At 42.0% G+C, this 18,724-nt stretch overlaps 1 long non-coding RNA gene across 6 annotated transcripts in view; it reads right to left on the bottom strand.

The window, feature by feature from the left end:
• Nucleotides 1-18,724, bottom strand: part of LOC102073192 (uncharacterized) — a 159,419-nt gene that overhangs the window by 83,489 nt on the left and 57,206 nt on the right. For all 6 annotated transcript variants that reach the window (XR_012583012.1, XR_012583017.1, XR_012583013.1 and 3 more), the window contains 2 exons: nucleotides 7,124-7,328; nucleotides 989-1,086 (listed from right to left, as the gene is read on the bottom strand). This is a non-coding gene — a long non-coding RNA (uncharacterized LOC102073192). The remainder of the gene's footprint in view (nucleotides 1-988; nucleotides 1,087-7,123; nucleotides 7,329-18,724) is intronic.

Genomic DNA, 18,724 nt, shown 5'->3' with positions numbered 1-18,724 from the left:
AAATTGCAGGCTGTAGTTAGTCTTAATATAACCAACTATATATATGCACTAAAATTCTCTTAACTAATTTTACATCCACAAAAGGAGTACTTTATTAAAAACAATTCTTACTACAAATCTTGTTACTTTTCAGATTGATGAGTAATGTGTGTGACTGCAGTGTTTCTTTTTTCCTTTTTTTTTTTCTTTATTTGGCAGTTCTCACAGCTTGTGCTCCAGCACATGAAGCAGACTGATCTGGACACCCAGGATGATCCAAGTTTCCAGCAACTGACATGCTGGTTATTAAATTTATAAAATAAGCAAATTAGTGAAGCATGACTAACAAACTTTTTTGATCCAGTGAATGCTCATTTGTGCAGTGACATTAGGAATCAGAACCTTTTAGTACTGAGAATAACAGCAGGGATGTGGAGAGGCCACCACATTGCCTTGCTAGGCCTGGGGGTATAATTTTGGTGGTATCTTCCACACACAAAAGTTTGAATGACATGAAGTTCTTAAAATAAGTAGCATTTCCCTGTAAAAGGTAAATTAAAGAGGTTTCTTTGCCCTGTCTTTTTTCATTATTAACATTCTGATTCCCTAAATTCCAGCTAAAGTCATAGAATCACAGAATGGTTTGGAGTGGAAGGGACCTTAAAGAACATCTAATTTCAACCCCCTGCCACAGGCAGGGACACTTTTCAGTGTCCCAGGTTGCTCCAAGCCCCTTCCAATCTGCCTTGGATAATTCCAGAATCCAGGGGCAGCCACAGCTGCTCTGGGCACCCTGTGCCAGGGGCTCATCACCCTCACAGTGAATAATTTTTTTTCTAATATCCAATCTAAACTTTCTCTCTTTCAGTGTGATTCCATCCCCTCTTGCCATAGGATACAATGTTTTCCACTTCAGCTCTACTATATTTCATGTTTTGCCTCATGAGACCAAATTTATTACAGTGAGAGATGTAATTTAATAGTATATTCCAAACAACCACAAGTGTACCTGCTTGGCTGCTCATTTTTCACAAAGTCTTTCCAGGAAGCATTTAAGAGTCAGAAGACTGCCCCAAAATTTGTTTGAGTAATCCAGGCTTCATGATTCTGCAAGAGAGAACAGAAAGTTAACTTGAGATATTCCTTCTGCTGCTTGCCAAAATGCCACAAAGGCAGGCAGATCCTTTACCTGGTTTCCTACAGGTTCATGGAGAAAAATCTCAATGTAGACCTTAATCCAGCAAAAAATCCTGCTCTCATTCTCACCTTCCTTCACTATTACCTCTGTAAAATCAGAGGAAATAATCCACAGTGCACAAAGCAGTCATCATGTTCAAGTCTTTGCAAAATCCCAGCCCCTCCAGACCTGAGCTGTGCAAAGCCTCAGGATTATTCATAATTTCACCAGCCTGATTCAGCAGGAAGTATGTGGAACCATTTTGAGTCACATTTAAAGCTGTTTATGGGTATGGGGAAAAGTTGTGTCCCTTGATCAAAATGCAGCTTTCTCTCAGCTTCATTCCTGGGTTAGAGGAGAATTAAACAGTTCTGGAACTTGCTGGGAAGAGGGGGAGCAGGGGGATAGAGAAGGACAATTTATCTCTAAATTACATTGCTCTTCAGAGTAAACCACAGAGAGCTGTAATGGGACAAGTAATTTTTTTATATAGTATAATTAATTAGAACCCATAAACCCCAATTAAACAGCACTTTTGAGACTATCAAGTGCTGCATGTTTGAAACTGCAAATATGACAGTATAAGTACATTTTTATAGCTGGGCACACTCCTCAGGATTATTTTCAGTGCTCTACTAAAATGGGAAATGGCACCAGTTAGGCCCCTGCTAATAAATCGCTTGGAAACAGGCGATATTAATAATCTTTATGGGGGTAGGATGGAAGCCAGATGGGGCAGGGAGGGGAGTGTGAAAGTGGCATAATATATTGGCCTGGAAAACACAACCCAGGCCAAAGCAGAAATGTAATCTTGGTGTGTATCAGCAAGGGCTGGGAATAGAAAAGGAGAGGTGATGGCTGAAAGGGGAGATCAGGAGGATGATTTCTGAGGTAAGGAAGGGGACACCCTACAAGGTGAACACAGGTGTGGGGATACCAGTTGCGGATTTCCCTGGGTCTGTACTGAAGGCACTTCAGATGGTAGCTCATGTTGGTGCTCAGGTGTTTATTATTTCTTATCAGTAAAACAGTGTCACTACTGTGAGTTCAGTAGATTTTCATTAGAAGGCACAAAAAGGCACACAATCTCTTGTTACAAGGTCTTTTAAGGCTAAACTGTCCAACTAAGAACTGACACCTGGATTATTTTCCCTTTTAATCCAATAACGGATCCCAAAGAGCCCCCAGTGCAGACTTTTCTGCCCAATTACAAAATGCCACCCAAACCCATGTAGAAGGAGGAAGAAGAAACCCAGGATGACACCCTGTGCCCTCCATCTTGCTTCCATCCACAACACACTAAAAATCCCCAAACCCCACATTTCTCACCAAGGGATACACCTACACTGCTCTCTATAATCTATTGCACACTTTTGTGGATTCCAGTCTATCTTGAACTCTGGGAAACTTTCTCCATGAATGAGGGCCAAAGTCAGTGCTGCCCTGGGGGTCAGAGCACCCCAGAGCAGACACAGAAATATCCCAGTGCCCTGGGTTTCCACACACCTGCATGGGCAAGGAAGCAGAGGAAAGAGCTGCTCCAGGGGTATTTAGCAGCCCCAGCAAGGAGAGGGCTTTGTCCCTTGGCTGGGAAATGGGAACAGCACTGGGAGCTCCACTGGCGTCCTGCCCTGGAGGAGCTGTGCGTGCAAGCGATGGGATGTGTGTGCAGGGGCTCTGTGCACAACCAGCGTGAGGAAAAGCTCCCTCAGCCCTTGTTTATTTACACAAGGCCCCAGTTGTGTTTCTTTTGGCAGGGGGAGCGCTGTGCTAACTCCCCTGTGCTCATTCCCCTGCTGCCCTGGCTCACACCTGACACCCATTAGCGCCCGGGCCCGTTTTGTTCTCACATTTCGGGCACTGACCCTCAGCCACAGCTCCAGCAGACACTCCATCACCTCCCTGTCAGGTAAGGCTCCAGCAGACACTCCATCACCTCCCTGTCAGCACTCCAGCCCAGCAGCCCCTGCCCTGCCAGCCAGCACCGAGGAATGAGGGCTGGGAGAAGCCTCCACCTCCAGAGAAACTTCAGGCAGACACTCCACAGAGGCCTTCTTGCTCCTTAAATGATGACTTTGTTTGGGTTTGGAATATTTTGTCCTTCAGAAAATAGCAATGCAGGGCGATAAGTGAACAACTGGTGACAGTTGAGCCTTGGTGACATGACCAGACATTAAATTCTAGCACTCCTGTTCAGCTGTACAGTGCTCCTCGTGCAAGCTGCTCCCACAAAGAGGCATCTTTATCTTAGCAGTCACTCAGAAAATTCTTCCAATCACCGTCAACATAAGAAGAAAATTTAATCTTGAAATGCAGAAAAATATAATTTTAGATGAAAGAGAAATGGAGGGAACAGCTTGTCTGGATAGAAAGCATTGTGGGGCAAAGACTCACAACATCCCAGGGAAGATTTGAGGAGGACTTAAGAGCATCAAGGAGAGAAGAGCTTTCTGCAGAAATGCTTTGCACTACATGTTATGATCTGAGGAGGTCTGCAGAGTGCTGTCACGTGTTTTATATACATGGGGAGGCTACTCAGCTCTTAGTTTTTAAGAATCCATTTACTAAATTAGAGAATCTTATAAATATTTGCGTTTCTTAAGCCTTGTGCCAATTTATGTGCACTGAGACCCTTAAGCTTTCTCACCAACATAAATTATTCTAGGATCTGACTTTTTAGCAGCTTTAAATACTCTATTTTAGTTTGATAGAGACATATCTTTCCTTTCTATTTACTTTGTGCACAATTTTCTCAATTTAATATCAATAGGGACTGAGACTCTAACAAGTCAGCAGTCAGTCTTAGGCTGCAGACAAGTTTTGGACTAAGTCCTTATGAAGTTAAAAGGAAGGAATGGGAAACTTAAATCACTGGAGAGGTCCAGAATTCCATGAGAGAAAAGCATTATAATTCTTTTCTATGCCAGTCTCAAGGCAATGGGTGTTTCAGTGATCCCTTAAAAAAATTATTAAAAAAAAAAGCAAAAATTCCAAACAATCAAAGACTCATTTTGGATTTCTGTTAGAGGCTTTTTTCCAAAGCTCTCTGGAGCCAGCATTGTTGAATGTGTGGTAATTTAGCACAAGACCTTACAGTCAGATCTACAGTTGTAGATCTAATAAAATACTTACATTGTGTTTTCAGACATTGCAAAAGCAGTATTTTACTGAAATATATTAAGTAGATGCTGATATTGACATTTTTTCCTAAGTCTGTATAGCTCACATGTAGCTTCTCTACGGGCCTTGGACTTAAGGTCTCACTTTGTTCCTTAAACTCTTGGGATTTTTGGAGGATGATTTCCCACTTGAAAGTTGAGGCACTTGGAGACAGGATATAAAGGGACAGAAATTAAAATGGACCTGAGCATGTAAAAGCTGGGATGATTTAATGTAAAATACTTGAGGTTCTTGCTCAAATAGCTGAAAATATAGGTTTTACTCCAAATATAGGTTTTACTTTTCTTAATCCAGCAAATAAAGATGTGTTTGGCATTGTACAAGGCATAGTGAGATGAAGAACCCTCTCCTCAATTTAAGCAACAGACATGGCAAGAATAATCTGTCTGGACACTGCAGAACTGGACATTCAGTAGAGATTCATAAAGGCATAAACAGGGTCATCATATAGTGAGGGAAGGACAGAAAAAAATGCTTTAATCTTAAATCCTGGTTTAGATGTTTCAAGAAAAAAAAAAAGCACATTTTAAGGAAATTGGAAAGCTCTGACTGCAGCAGACTCATGGTCTAGTTAGTTAGGGGGTAGAAGCACAAAGAATATCAGCAACCATCAACAGGATGGCAAATGCCATTTGAATAGACATGTGTCATTCCTGTACCACAGCCAAGTGAAACTACAAACACTATTAAAAGTATAAAGAGGCTTTAATTTACATTCCTGCTAAGGCGTCTTTCTGTTGCCAGAATATTGCTAGTGGGCTTAGTATAAATGAGAATCTGGCCTTAATATTCTCAAACAGAAAAGTGAAATACACAGACATATTGACTTGGATTCATGTGCTCTGTTCTGTTAACCCAAGGTATCTGCACGGAGCAAAACTGGCAGGAAGAATATGAATCTGTACCTACAGTGCATAGCAGCTTCAGTGAGCACAGATGATCTACAAAATCACTTCCTATGCCAGCTAAATCAGCCCTGTAGAATCATACATGTTGGAAAAGACCTCCAAGATCGTGGAGTGCAACCATTAACCAAGCACTGTCAGGTCCGCCACTAAATCATGTCCTGGAGCATGCATCTAAACATTTCCTGAACATTTTAATATTGTGTTTTTCCTGTATTTTTAGCATCACACTCCTCAACACCACAAAATTCAAAACACTGTTTACTTCATTTTCCCCCTGCTAAATCTTAGTGCTAAAGTCAGAACTCCAACAACCACCTAAACACAAGCCACCCAGGAAGATCTAATACTTTTTAACTTTAGACTTTTAAGACTAAAGACAAAAAGCCTGGTATACCAGCAGTGCCTGGGGAGGAAGTTATGTCCTTTGCTGGAGAGAGGCACAGCAATAAAACAAACAGCAGCAATTCCTGCCAATGTGACCAGGGGCAATACAAACCAGCCAGGAGCTGCAGGAGCCTCCTTCCATCACCAGCAGCATCTCTGCACCCTACCCATTAGCCCAGTGTCAGCTGTGGCCCATTCCAGATGTTCCAGAGGAGGAGGGAAGAACAAACAAACCCAGAGGGCAAGTTAGGCATGAAAAGGGGGAGGAAAAAACAAAACAAAACACCATCTCATGCCTGTGAGGAAGCCCTCGAGCAAAGGCATGAGATGTGCTTCAGACTCTAAAAAGAGCTTTCCACCAAAAAGAAAAAAAATCATCATACGAAAAACAAAGTAACTCCAGACACATGCAAGCAAAATGGCAGGGGGCTGGAATTGGATGAACTTTAAAGTCCATTCCAACCAAAGGCTTTCTATGATTCTATGAAAATAGGAAAAATTCTGAGGTGTTTGAAATCAACGACAAATCCCTCAAAATTTATTTGTGCTAGATTTTGAGGTGAACACATTTAAGTAGATTCCTACATTTATTTCTAAATAAGAGATGTGTAGCTCTTGAAATGTCTTCTTGGGATGTGTTAATTTTGATAGGAAAATGAAAGGTGCTAATTTGTCCCTGTTGCCGTATAATATTAAACAGTTAAATGTGGGCTGATTTTGGAAACAGTGCATGGCAGACACACTTAAAAAAATAATTCAAAAGGTACTGAAAGAATAATCTTTTCCAAATCTGTCAACAAGATTCTATCCACTGTTCCTGGCAAGAAATCTAGCTTAATTTGGTAAAACAATCACTTTTGCTCTCCCAAACATTGTAAAACAAGTGGGGTCATGGAAAGAAAAGTGGGAACATTAAAAAGACCCTTGTTAAATACTCAGGTCCGTGCTGCTGTTATCGTGGGGTATTTCCAAGGACCTGCACAGGTTTTAAAAGTACAAGTAAATGAGGAGGGCAGGAGGGAGCTCAGACTGCAAGGGCTGAGGGCTGCAAATTCAATTCACCGGGTGGTTTTGCTGTGAATGCTTTTCCAGCTCTCACACCATTACATAGGATGTAGCATCATAATGATGTCAACTCTTGGACCAAAGAACAAGCTGATTTAAGTTTTATGAGGGGAAGGATGAATATTTTCAAAGGAATGGTGAACCAAATAATACAGAAGTGGTAGGATCACAGTTCAGGGAACTCACAGTTAACGCTTTGAACTATTTTTGGAAAGGTACTGCAAGTTCAGGGATAGCTGGATGGAAAAGGCCTGCACAGCTCGAGCAAAAGCATTGAGAATTTGCTACCAAATTTGCAGGGGGAGAATCAAAAGCTCCCTTCCCTTTCACTGAAGGTGACTGCTGTAGCAAGGCTGCTCTGTGTGTGTTTGAATGAGCATCAGAGGCTGTGCAAAGCCTTCCCTCCCTGGGACAAAGGACAAACACTCACCTTGCATTTGAATCAGCACATAGCCCTCTCTGCTTTCTTCAGGATCCTCCAAGGCTCAGGGTAGCAGGAGGGGCAGGATCCAGGCTGCCTCCATCCCTGCCTTGCTCCCCAGGGTGCTGTGACCTTGTCCTGCCCACCCAAGGAGGTGCTGCATCCACACGGTTTTAGCCCCAGCATTTTCAGTCTATAGGGAAATAAAACCTCCCTGGAATTCAGATACAAGAGAAAGAACAGGTATGGAAGTTTTCAATCAAAGCCACTGCTGTTCCTGCATGAGAGCAGGTCAATAATTCCTTCCCCAAACTCCCTTTGGAAAGTCACTGCAGATGACTTCTGTCAGCTCTTGCTATGTTTTTCCCTCCTTTAAATGCATACTTGAGAATATCCAGTTATTGCACATCACCAGGAACACACAAGGAATGGGTTGCTTTATAAGCTTTACTACAATTATGGATAATGTTAGAAATGTATACTGTATATTTCCTGCATGGTGGGACTGCTACAAGAACAGAAAATCCACATTGAAGGGGATTTCTATGCAAGCTATGCAGCAGATGAAGATTGTATTGCAAGCTTGAATTACTGATTCAAGCTGCTTCTTTGCCTCTCCCCACCCACTTCTCTAATAGCTTTTAAACTTAAATAGCCATATAAGTTAAAATGTTCTTTTATAGGGTGAAATAAACAGATTTTATGGTTCAGAAACTGCAAGTTTAGAGATCAACACTTTACCACTAATTCATGCAGGTTCAAGCTAAGGAAATGGCTCATTTTCCTCACTACAGTCTGTGAGACTTTTTTTTCCTCAAAAAAAAAATCCTAGATGCATTTTAAATTAGATGTTATGAAAACTCTGGGTGCAGACAATGCTTTCTCTTGACAAAGTACATCTAGATTGCTGCATTCCAGGTCCCAGATCACATGAAATTAGAGGAAAATGACTGCTGAAAACCTCAGATTTGCTGGAAATTGGTACAAAATTCTGGAATTTACTGTACACATTATTGATAGCACCTTAAAGCACACAAATAGAAAACATCCAACAAAATAATAATAATTTTTTAGAAAACACAAGAAAGCTTACATATGCCACTCTGGGAATCTAAAAACTCTCACGATTACAAATGTAATTTATATTTAAACTTCTTTTTAACTCTCAAAGCGCTGCAAAGAATATTTGTCCCCAGTCCATTCAGTACAATTCTTTCCTGTGGAATAGTAGGAAATACCAGTTCCAGCTGTCCCAGGAAAGCTGAGGAGAAGCAGGACTGACAAGCCCCATACCTTCTACAAGACATTTCCATTACTAGAATTATTCATTGGACTTCATGGGTAACGCTGGCATTCCAGTGAGCCAGGGGAATAACCCATGACACAGAGATGTGAATTCCAGATGCATGCAGAAATAATTGGAGGGTACAAAACCCCAGGAAGATACAGCTTGGAAAGCTTGGTATGATCTGAATGCACAGAAAGTTATTTTCAAACCAAGGAAGAGCAAGAACTGATTCTACTGAGCAGTGGGAGACTCTGCCCTAAATACTCTAAAGATAAATTGTGGTGCCTTGGTCATTTTATCAGAAAAAATTACAGTGATTATGTTTCACTTGTCCATCTATCTGTTTATTCAACCCTCATCACTATGATTTTTGAGTGTCTCATATATCCAGTAACAGCATGGGAGTATTTTTCTTCCCATTTAACAGCTACATTAACCAGCATTTAAGTGGTTAAAATGGAGGTTTTGTTTCCAAGCAAAGATAATCCTGTTCCTGAGGACACCAGTAATGGTGGTATATGACAACATAATCAGCAGCACAAGGATATAAACAACTCCCAATTATCCCAAACCAAAATTTTTGAACATCTTGTTACATTTTTTCCTTAGGCCTTAAAATTACTGAGTTGTTATGGTTGGATGCTTTGTGGTGAATAAATCTAGAATAATTCCCTGGAAAGAGTGAATTGCACCGAAATTCTGTTAGTGCAAAAGACCACAGCACCAAGCTTGCCCTGGCTTTCCCATCCATGGGGAAAAATAACCAGACCATGTTCTCATCGTGTGGGGACAGGAGATAAAGGGGGAGGAGCAGTGGGATGTGATTTCTAGGAAGGGGGAAGCAGCTGCATGGAAAACAGGCAAGAGGGAGAGTGCAATGGGAACGTCGCGCAACAGTGGGATTCCTTCACTTCTGCTTCTGTCAAAGGGCCAAATCCCCTGTGCCTCCAGGTGAGTAACAAAACAAGTATGAGAAAACCCCACTGCACACAAACACAGCCTGAATGGAATTTGAGAGGATCCAGACACAACCTGAATGGAATTTGAGAGGATCCACGGGCGCCGTTTCCCACACGGGGTGCCCGGAGCACCCGTTGTGTCCCAGAGCTCTCGCACAGATAGGAACATGAGATTCTGCACTAGAAACAGAGATGTCACAGGACAAGGCATCCAGATCTGAAGGCAGATCAAAGAAACCACACTGGGAGCCAAATCCAAGCTTGGGCTTTGAATATACCTCCAAAACATGGATGTTTTTGGAGCTAGAGTTTGGGTTCTGTCATCCATCTAATCTTGAAATGGGTGGATCAAAGATGTTCAGTCTGAGGCTTAGCAAAGTGCTAACAGATACTTTTGAATAGAAATAGTTCAGTGAAATGCTCCAAGCAAGAAATAAATTTGTTGGTGGGCAAGTCATGAAGTGAAGAAGTGAAACTGGCTGAGGAAATTGCTGGGTACCTATTGATTGCTTTGATATGTTACCTTGTGAGGTTGGATTTATGCGCAACAGGAGTGAAGGAGAGGCACAACGTGGTTGAGGAATTGGACCACAAAGTTGGTAGCAATGCCAGAAAAGACTGGAAATTAAGAAGGATGCCCAGTGGTTTGAGTGCTGGCTTGGAAACCAGCAGCAATCATATGTTTGGTTCTCCATCCCAAATTTCCTGTATGACCTTGGCCAAGTCATCTAGTGCTTCAGCTTCCAACCACTCAAATGGAGCTCATAAACCTTGTTAAAAAATAAGAAAACTTGTGGGGATGAAGGACCATCTCTCACCCACTGCATCCTCACAGCTTAAAGGTGGCTTGATATAATTGAACAAAGGAGACTGGATGGCTTGCTGAATTATTCCAAATAAAAACACAGATAGAAAATTATAGAAAAGAAGTGCCTGCAGAACACTTCAAGCTGTAGAGACAAGCGTGGTTATAGACCTTCCAACATTTCCATGCTCTAAGGAAGCCACACTCCTGCTCAAGCTATAGGAAAAACACACAAAGCATTGCACAGCTCTGGCTGGCACTGGCATTTTCTCTGTGGATGGCACAAGTGCTAACCTTATTTTCTACAATGTTTATGCCAAAGGAAAGTGGAAATAACTGTAGGAATGAATCCTGACATACATATGTGAGACATCTGGCCACATCAACACTATCATTTATTCCAGAGCATGCATTTTCCTGGCCACCATTTTTCAGCCTACCTTAGTCAACTGCAATAACATTTTTGGCCAGTACAAATTTTTGACCTGATGTCTGTGTAGATCTGAAAGGAATTTCCCTTTCAACACACATGATCTTCCATTAAGCAAAGCCAGTTCCATGATTCCTGGAAGAATTAAGAGGTACAAATACCCTGTAACTCTGGATCCTTGCAGTTAATGCTTTGGTCTCCTTTTAAGGGACAAGAAGTTAATTCTTTCACACCTAGTTCTGGTGGGTCATTTAGGGACAGTCTTATCACTCCATGAGTAAAGAAAGGTACTTTCCTAAATAATTCAAAATCTCAGATGCTGTTTATTCTTCTGCTCTAACTGACCAAGTGCTATGCAAATTTTAGAGTACAAAATATGCATTCAGGCTTGCAAATGGAATTACATCCTAGATGGGCTGCTGTGTTCTGGAGAAAACAAAGGATAAGAATTTACCAATCATTGAGAGTTTTCTCCTGCTGTTACACACATTCACTTCATCAATAGTGACAATCAGAGAGGACCGAGAATTTCTACTACTGCATCATCCCAGCTTGGCCTACAGTACTTGCTAGAGAAGGATTTTTCTTGAGGAATAGATGTCAAGGGAACAACACCCTTGGGCAACTGTTAGTATAGAGTATAGAAAAGAAACAACCACTTAAATGCCTGCAAAATTAGAAGTTGAATTTCTACTGAAAGCCAAGTGAATGTTTGCATGAAAGGTCAATCTTGATAAATATATTTGGGCAATAAAAACAATGAAAATAACCAAATCAATCAGTAAAATCAGAGCAATGGCAATAATCAGCAGAGACATTAAAAAAAAACAAACCTGAGCTTATAACAAAATATAGATTTAAAAAGAATTAGAAGTTGAAGCTTTTCCTCCTCTTAAGTATTCCTTTGAGTTGTGATTTTCAAACTTCCATTCAGCTGCTGCTTAAGCCTGATAGCTCTGAAACTCCTGGCTGCCTGGTACTCCTGTGTTAAAAGTCCCCAGAAGCCTGCATGGTGCTTCACTTACAGTACAGAACTGCTCTGCTTGGAGGGGGCAAAGCTGTTGCCTTCCTGCTGGAAATTTTAAGGCAAATTGTGGAAAACAAGGGTTTTCCAAACCTCGCTCACTCATTGTTTTATACTTTCCATTTTGGGAATGCAGCTCCCATTGACCCTTATAATTGGGAGAAAATATTCAGGTCCAAAACTTGCTATTTCCTGTCTCCTGCTGGAAGGTCATTCAGCAAAGACATCCAGATCCATCCATCTATCTCGTGTGAGGATGAGGCATTTTCCTTTTCCAAGCAATGTCCAGCTACAAACCACAGAAACCTCTTTAGCCACAGAGACATAAAGATGCAGCAGAGAACATTCTCACAAATTACATGCATCTTTATGCAGAAGCAAAGCCAAAGTTAGCTGCTTCCCCCTGTAGTGTAAAAATTCCTGTACACATTATACACCTTATTAATTCTAGACCAGTGAACTTTCCTCCTAGTTTATAATGAAGTGTTACATTATTAGTCAGGCTTCCCAGCAACTTTTGATAAAAATGGTGTTTTTATTGCTGTATAAAAAATACAAGGCAAGTTAAATGTTCAGTATTTTCTTATAAAATATTTAAGTTTATAAACTGTTGCAAACAGGCTGGTGTTTATATAATATTCACAGACATCTGTAATGCCTCTCATGAAAGCTAATGTGCAAGCTCTTAGCTACTGCAAAAGGGCTTTAAAGATGCTCTGCCCATCTTAAAGTGTAATTCTACATAGTCTGAAGAGCTACTTTGATAACAGTTTGTTTTGAGCTTAATATTTATTCCTCCCACTGCTGTCTAGGCTGAAATTTGCTTGCTTTATGAGTGAGGGCCCCAGTGCATTTAAAATTTAAATACCTGACTAGGACACACTTACTCAGCAGAAAGCACACACATGCCTAATTTCAGGTACATGCTTACATCCTTTATGTCTCAGGACTCAAATCACACTCCCACATTATTTAACAGACAGAAAAGCAGTTGGAAATACAGACATTTCTGAGGCAGAAGAATGTATTTCCCAAAGGAAATGAGCTCTAATGACTTCTTTTCCAGGTATTGCCCCACTCTCTACCACTACTAAGAAACAAAACAGTTATTGTGGAAAATAACTTTCAGCTTCTGAGTTGCTGTAAATCTTGTTGTGTGCTCCTGTAGATATTTTATTTTTGTTGCTAAAATCAATAGTAAAGCTACTGAGACTACCAGCACACAACTGCTCCTACATCCAACAAAAAGCCAAGCAGAAGTGGATTCTTCCCCCTACCATTAGACTGCTAGGTGTCATATCTGCTCCTTGTGACACTTGGATGTGAAACACCAGGAGGAATCAAGAATATTTGTAATTCTGAGTGCCTTGTTTAGAACAGGACAAAGAGAGGTTCTCCATGGACTTCTCCTTCAGCTCATTCAGAGACAGCAGAGCTGATGCAAGAAGGCTGCAAGTCTCAGCCTCACATCCTGATGCCAACAGCTGACCAGCACAGTCTGCAGAGAGTCGTGGCATTCCCTTCAAACCTATTTCCACTACACTTCAAGTGTAAACTTGGATCAAATGTGGTTCTGAACCCAAAGGCTCACAGTGAGGATCTCCGGTTACACTCATCTGGCTCCACTCAATGTCTTCAGAGCCCTGAAGCCTAGCAGTCACTTTATGGCTTCTGCAGATGGAGCATTTGCAGCACTTTATATTTGAAAAGGCCCAGTGGTTGGTGATCAGTACCAAACCACCAAGCAGCTCCACTGAATGACAGGCTTTGTGCTCCCTCACACAAGTCACAGGCTGAAAAACAGCAATGTGAGCTCCCAGAGCAATGCTTGCTATTAAGGAGCAATTTCCATATCTACCTCCCTCTTCCCACAGCTGCATTCTGTGATTTCCACCACAGCAGATTGCCAGGGGATGCTCAGAGCTGTGGTCTCACATCAGGGGCAGGCACTTCTCACACATGCTTTGGGCCAGGTGGAGATAGCCACAAGCTGGATGGCAACCCAGATCTGAGGAGGAAGAAAACACTGCAGGAATGGAACAGATGAACTGTAAGCAGGTACAAAAACTTGAAACAAGATCACATGAATGTCATACAAGTAGATCTCATGAAAGAACAGCTCTGAAATTCAGTGAGATCTATGAGTTCTAGGGTTTGGGACCTGATGGAGAAATATTGCCAGTATCTCACTGTGTACTGGATAAATAAGGTGCACACTGACCCTCTGCCCTGGTCCTTCTCTCAGCCTTACCCTGCCTGTGACCATCTACATGAAATCACAGATGAATGTCACAGACATCTTTTATGAAAAATCCTTTCTTTAGGATTTTTCCTCCTGAGAAGATGAAAGGCCTCAGAAACAAAATGTAATAATTGGTTATCTGCTGCTGTGGAATGCAACAGGTGCATCTGTGATTGGTCTCATCAGAGTTGTTTGTAATTAATGGCCAATCACAGCCCAGCTGGCTCAGACTCTCTGTCTGAGCCACAAACCTTTGTTATTCATTCCTTCTTTTTCTATTCTTAGCTAGCCTTCTGATTAAATAATTTCTTCTATTCTTTTAGTATAGTTTTAATATAATATATATCATAAAATAATAAATCAAGCCTTCTGAAACATGGAGTCAGATCCTCGTCTGTTCCCTCATCCTCAGACCCCTGTGAACACAGTCACAGATTAATATGGTGGGAGTCAGTCAAGTGCTACAAGGAAGTTTTAAAACTCACTTATCCCAGTCAAAGGACTGATTAAAGGAAAGCATGTCACCAAACTATTCCTCTGGGCAGTCATAATCATAAATAAATATGGGTTGTAAAAGTAAAGGAGCAACGGCAGCTGTAGGATACGTTGGAAGAGTATATTTCCCCTCTACAGCACACAGATTATTCCAGTCTCAGAGCTTTTTCTATTTATTTATGATGACTGACACATAGTTTGCACTTGATTTTAAGGAAAGTTACAGTGAGGAATAACATAATGTGCTGTTTTCCAGGAAACATGTGGCAGAGCTGGTATCCATCAATGTGCAGCACATGTGGCAGGTTGTCTGATGGGAGAGGAAAACCTGCCCTCGACACAAAGTGCATTCAGAGAAGACTTAAAAGAGAAACTACATGTTCTTATATCCCACTCTGTTACTCACACAGTGCCCAAAAGTAACTCTAGCCTGCTTTTTCTTCTTTACATCACCTTTCAAGGGTGTGGGGGAGTACTTGGCACCTTCTGTTGTCTGTATCCCATGCTTATAGATAATCTGTAAATTTTCTGTTTTAACTACATTATATATAATAGCCAAAAATGTAGGGGACTGGACCTGTCCTCAGGGTATTCCCAACAGCTTTTCTCCAGTGAAAAACACCAGATTTTTATGTTGTTCCTTCCCCTGTGCAATTTACAGGGTCTGTGGTCATGGAGGGGAGGTTCCACAGCACTAAAAGGCCTGAAGCAAGCCCAAGACAAGAGCTTTTATTGTGTGAGAAACCTTTCAGAGCCCTTAAAGGTCTTTTTTCATAGTTTCTACTCCTGCATTAGGTGTAAGCAAACTATTTTTCCCCATCATTGAACAGATCTGCCAAATTATGGGTCTGTGTCCTCTAGAAAACTCATCCTCTGCAATAAATGCAGAAACACACAATTCCCCCTCAACTCCTGCAGAATGACAGACAAAGCCAGAGCAGCAGATCATGTTTCTGCTAAACTCACACAAGGAATAATTCCTTCACAGATCCAGCCTTTCTGGAGGATCCTTCTCCATCCACATCTAAATGCTCTCCCTTAGAGCTTTGCAAGCCAGGACTGGGCAAAGAGAGGGGTCATTTCTGCTTTTTGGGTTTTGATATACAGTAATTTCATCTCTGGTACCTGCACACAGTGGCCAGAAAGGTGCCCACTCTTTTGGAAGGTAAATGGCATCTGGTTCACAGAACAACAGAAATACCTGCACAGACAAATGGCTGCTCTCAAAGATCCTCTCTACAGTGCTAGAGGCACTGAACATGACCTTCAAAGGTTCTTTGTGTGGCAAATTAACTCTCCTCAAAGCATGAATTTATACAAGGAGGGAAAAAAAACCACAGAGAACATCAAGAGTAAAGAGTTTTCCTTTTCAGGAGAACAACATTCTGGTAAATTAAAAAAAATTATTTTGAAATAAATAATTCTAAGCAAGGAACAGCCTGAAAATACTCCTATCCATGCCCTTTTTCATTTAATGAGGGGCATTAATTAACACTGCCAGTAATAGATTGTTGTGGTAACTCATCACTACCACTACAACCCAGCTGTAATCAGACAGAAAGGTATCAAGGGTTGGCCAGTGCAATCATTACCAGATTGAGATTATTCAAAGAAAGAAAAAAAAATAGCAAGAGGGCTTTTTAAAAAATGAACCTTTGTTTATTTGATTAACTCCTTGCCATCTATTTTAATTCTTTCCTTTTCTTCACGTAGTCATTTTCCACTCATCTCTCCCAGCTCCTCTGCTTGCTTTGCTTAGCAATGCACTTCTTGCAAGCACATGAAAACTATTCCAATGGTACCAATCATGCATATTCTCCAAAGGCAGGCTTACCCTAAAAAGCACTCAGAGTCAGAACAAGATGCAAGACAAGTGGATCCAGCAAATGAATAGGAGGCATCACAGTGAGACAATTATGATGAATATAAATAAGCTGGCGAAAAGAAATATCATTTCACTGAAACATGCAATTTTGCTGAACCCAAAATCATTCTTGGAGACAAATCTGTCTTCAGAGAGCTTTCAGGATGAGGATTTTTGAGGTTGCGTCAGCTGTGATCAGAGGGAGCAACACCACAGATATTAAATTGAGTCTGTCCTCATCCTGCAATGGCAAATCCTGAACGAGGGAACTGCCACTGTCTGACCATCTCAGGGTGCAAAGCTCATAAGAGCTGTTTTTGGGAAGGAGAATGGTTTTAATGCACTTAGTCCACATCCCCTCTTGCTCTTATTTAGAAGTCACTGTGCAGCACTAGGTAGAAATGCCTGAGCTAATCCAGCAGGAAGCAGCTGGAGTGGAGAGAGCAGCACGGACACACTCAGCTGCCCAGAGCCTTCAGGTGGAGATCCCCACCAGCACACACTGCAGGGGAGCAGCTCAGGCAGGTACAGGGCTGTACAGTCTCCTCTGGACATTCACAGCCCCCTCTGGACATTCCCACCCTCCTCTGGGCATCCACAGCGTCCTCTGGACAGCCTCAGCCTCCTCTGAGCATCCCCACCCTCCTCTGGGCATCCACAGTCCCCTCTGGGAATCCCCACCCTCCTTTGGGCATCCACAGCTTGCTCTGGACATCCACAGCCTCCTCTGGGCATCCACACTCTCCTCTGGGCATCCACACTCTCCTCTGGGCATCCACAGCCCCTCTGGACTCTGCACACACCTCTCTGCTTTAGCCTGAACAGTCAAAGCTGTGGCAGCTCGTGGAGCACTGCACATTTGTGACATGATCAGACAAATCTGATCACCCAAACACTGCCAGTAACTCAGGTTAGCAATGATCTAGAGGATAAAAAACATCCAGCAAAATACAGCAGTTTTGAGGGGTTTGTTGTGGGTTATTTCTTTTCACTTTTTTTTTTTTTTTTTTTTTTTTACTTTTTTGCCCATTAGGGAATTCCTAATGGTTCCAAAGTGATATTAACTGGCTTGCAGCTCCACACGCATTGTCAAACTGCTGGTGAGCTGGTGGGCACACCGTGCTTTCCCAGCAGATTTCTTTCCCAGCTGGATTTGCCATCTGAAAGGCCCTTCCCATTTCCAGCTCTGCAATCCTTCCAGGCAGAAAAGGGAAAAAAGGAACAGGCAGATGCCTTTCCACAGAGATGTAACAAGCCTAGCAGGTTCTCAGCATGTCAATAACAATCTAATCAGGCTGCATTATACTGAGGGGAAAATGAGGTCTCTGACTTTGCCAGAACACTTCACACATCCGCTTGCTCTTACAAACACACACAACACACTCCAGTTTCCAGATGCAGATAAGGATAACCACAGTGTGGAAAACAATCCAAGAACTGGGCTAGCCAACTCCTAGCTGGACCTCAGCCTCTTTCCACCTCCTCTCCTTGCTCTGGAATAACAATTGCTGCCTGTAAATTTAATGAAATTTCACAGACAACTGCTTTGTGTTGGTGTGGCAGACAGTGCCCTGCTGCTCTGAGCACACACAGGAAAGCTGCTCCCACCCTGCCTCTCCCCCTGTCCTGCTGTAATCACAGGGAAACCTGCAAACCTATGCCCAGAAGCCAGGGATTTGTCCTGGAAGAGTCCTGATGGCACCTTGAAAAAGAACAGCTGCAAGGACCTCTCCACCCTACAGGGGCAACCAACTGGACAAATAGAATACAGAAATAAATACAGAAATAAATACAGAAATAAATACAGAAATGTCCTGCAGCTCTCCAAAAATTAGTACCCCAAGATTTTCTGTGCAGCCCAATTCCTACCAGAGCTCCCTCCCCAGGCAGAGCTGATTAAAGCTGACCTAACCCTGAGGGTCTGATCTTCAGATGAGCACAGTTAACCTGAATTAGTCACTGGCTTGTGAATCAGAGAGTAAAGAACCACTCCAGACAGCAGAGCTGCTTGCTGGCTGTTTCTCCAGTGAGCTCCAAGGCAAAGCCTCATATCCAGTAGCAATCTGTTTTTGTGGGGGGAAAAAAAAAGAAAAAGAAATTATAAAACAGCAAAATAGGATTCTGAGTCCAAACTCACTGCCTTCAGGAAGGGGGAGGATTTTTTTTTTTTCCTTTCCTGGCTGATTACCTAAGGAAAAAAAAAATAGAGAAAGAAAAAAATTACAAGCTCCAGTGAATGAAAAAGAACCTTTTAGTCCAAACTCCTTGGTCAGGGCATCCAAATTCCCGGTTGCCTTGATCTCTTTTCCAGCCAATGAGCTCCTCTTAAGCTCTGACTGATGGTGTTGTATATTTAAAAATGTGTTTATTCTGACAATTTTCTCCTCTTTTATGTAAGAGGACAGGGAAGCAACTCATCCCCAAAACCTCAAGGAAAGAGCACAAACCTTGGCTGCAGGACTATTTGGCTCCCTGAAGACTGTTGATTCTTGGACAAACTGTT

The sequence above is a fragment of the Zonotrichia albicollis genome, chromosome 17, assembly GCF_047830755.1.
Source record: "Zonotrichia albicollis isolate bZonAlb1 chromosome 17, bZonAlb1.hap1, whole genome shotgun sequence".
Taxonomy (NCBI): domain Eukaryota; kingdom Metazoa; phylum Chordata; class Aves; order Passeriformes; family Passerellidae; genus Zonotrichia; species Zonotrichia albicollis.
Note: the sequence above shows the minus strand (reverse complement) of the source record. Positions and strands in the feature narration are given on the sequence as shown.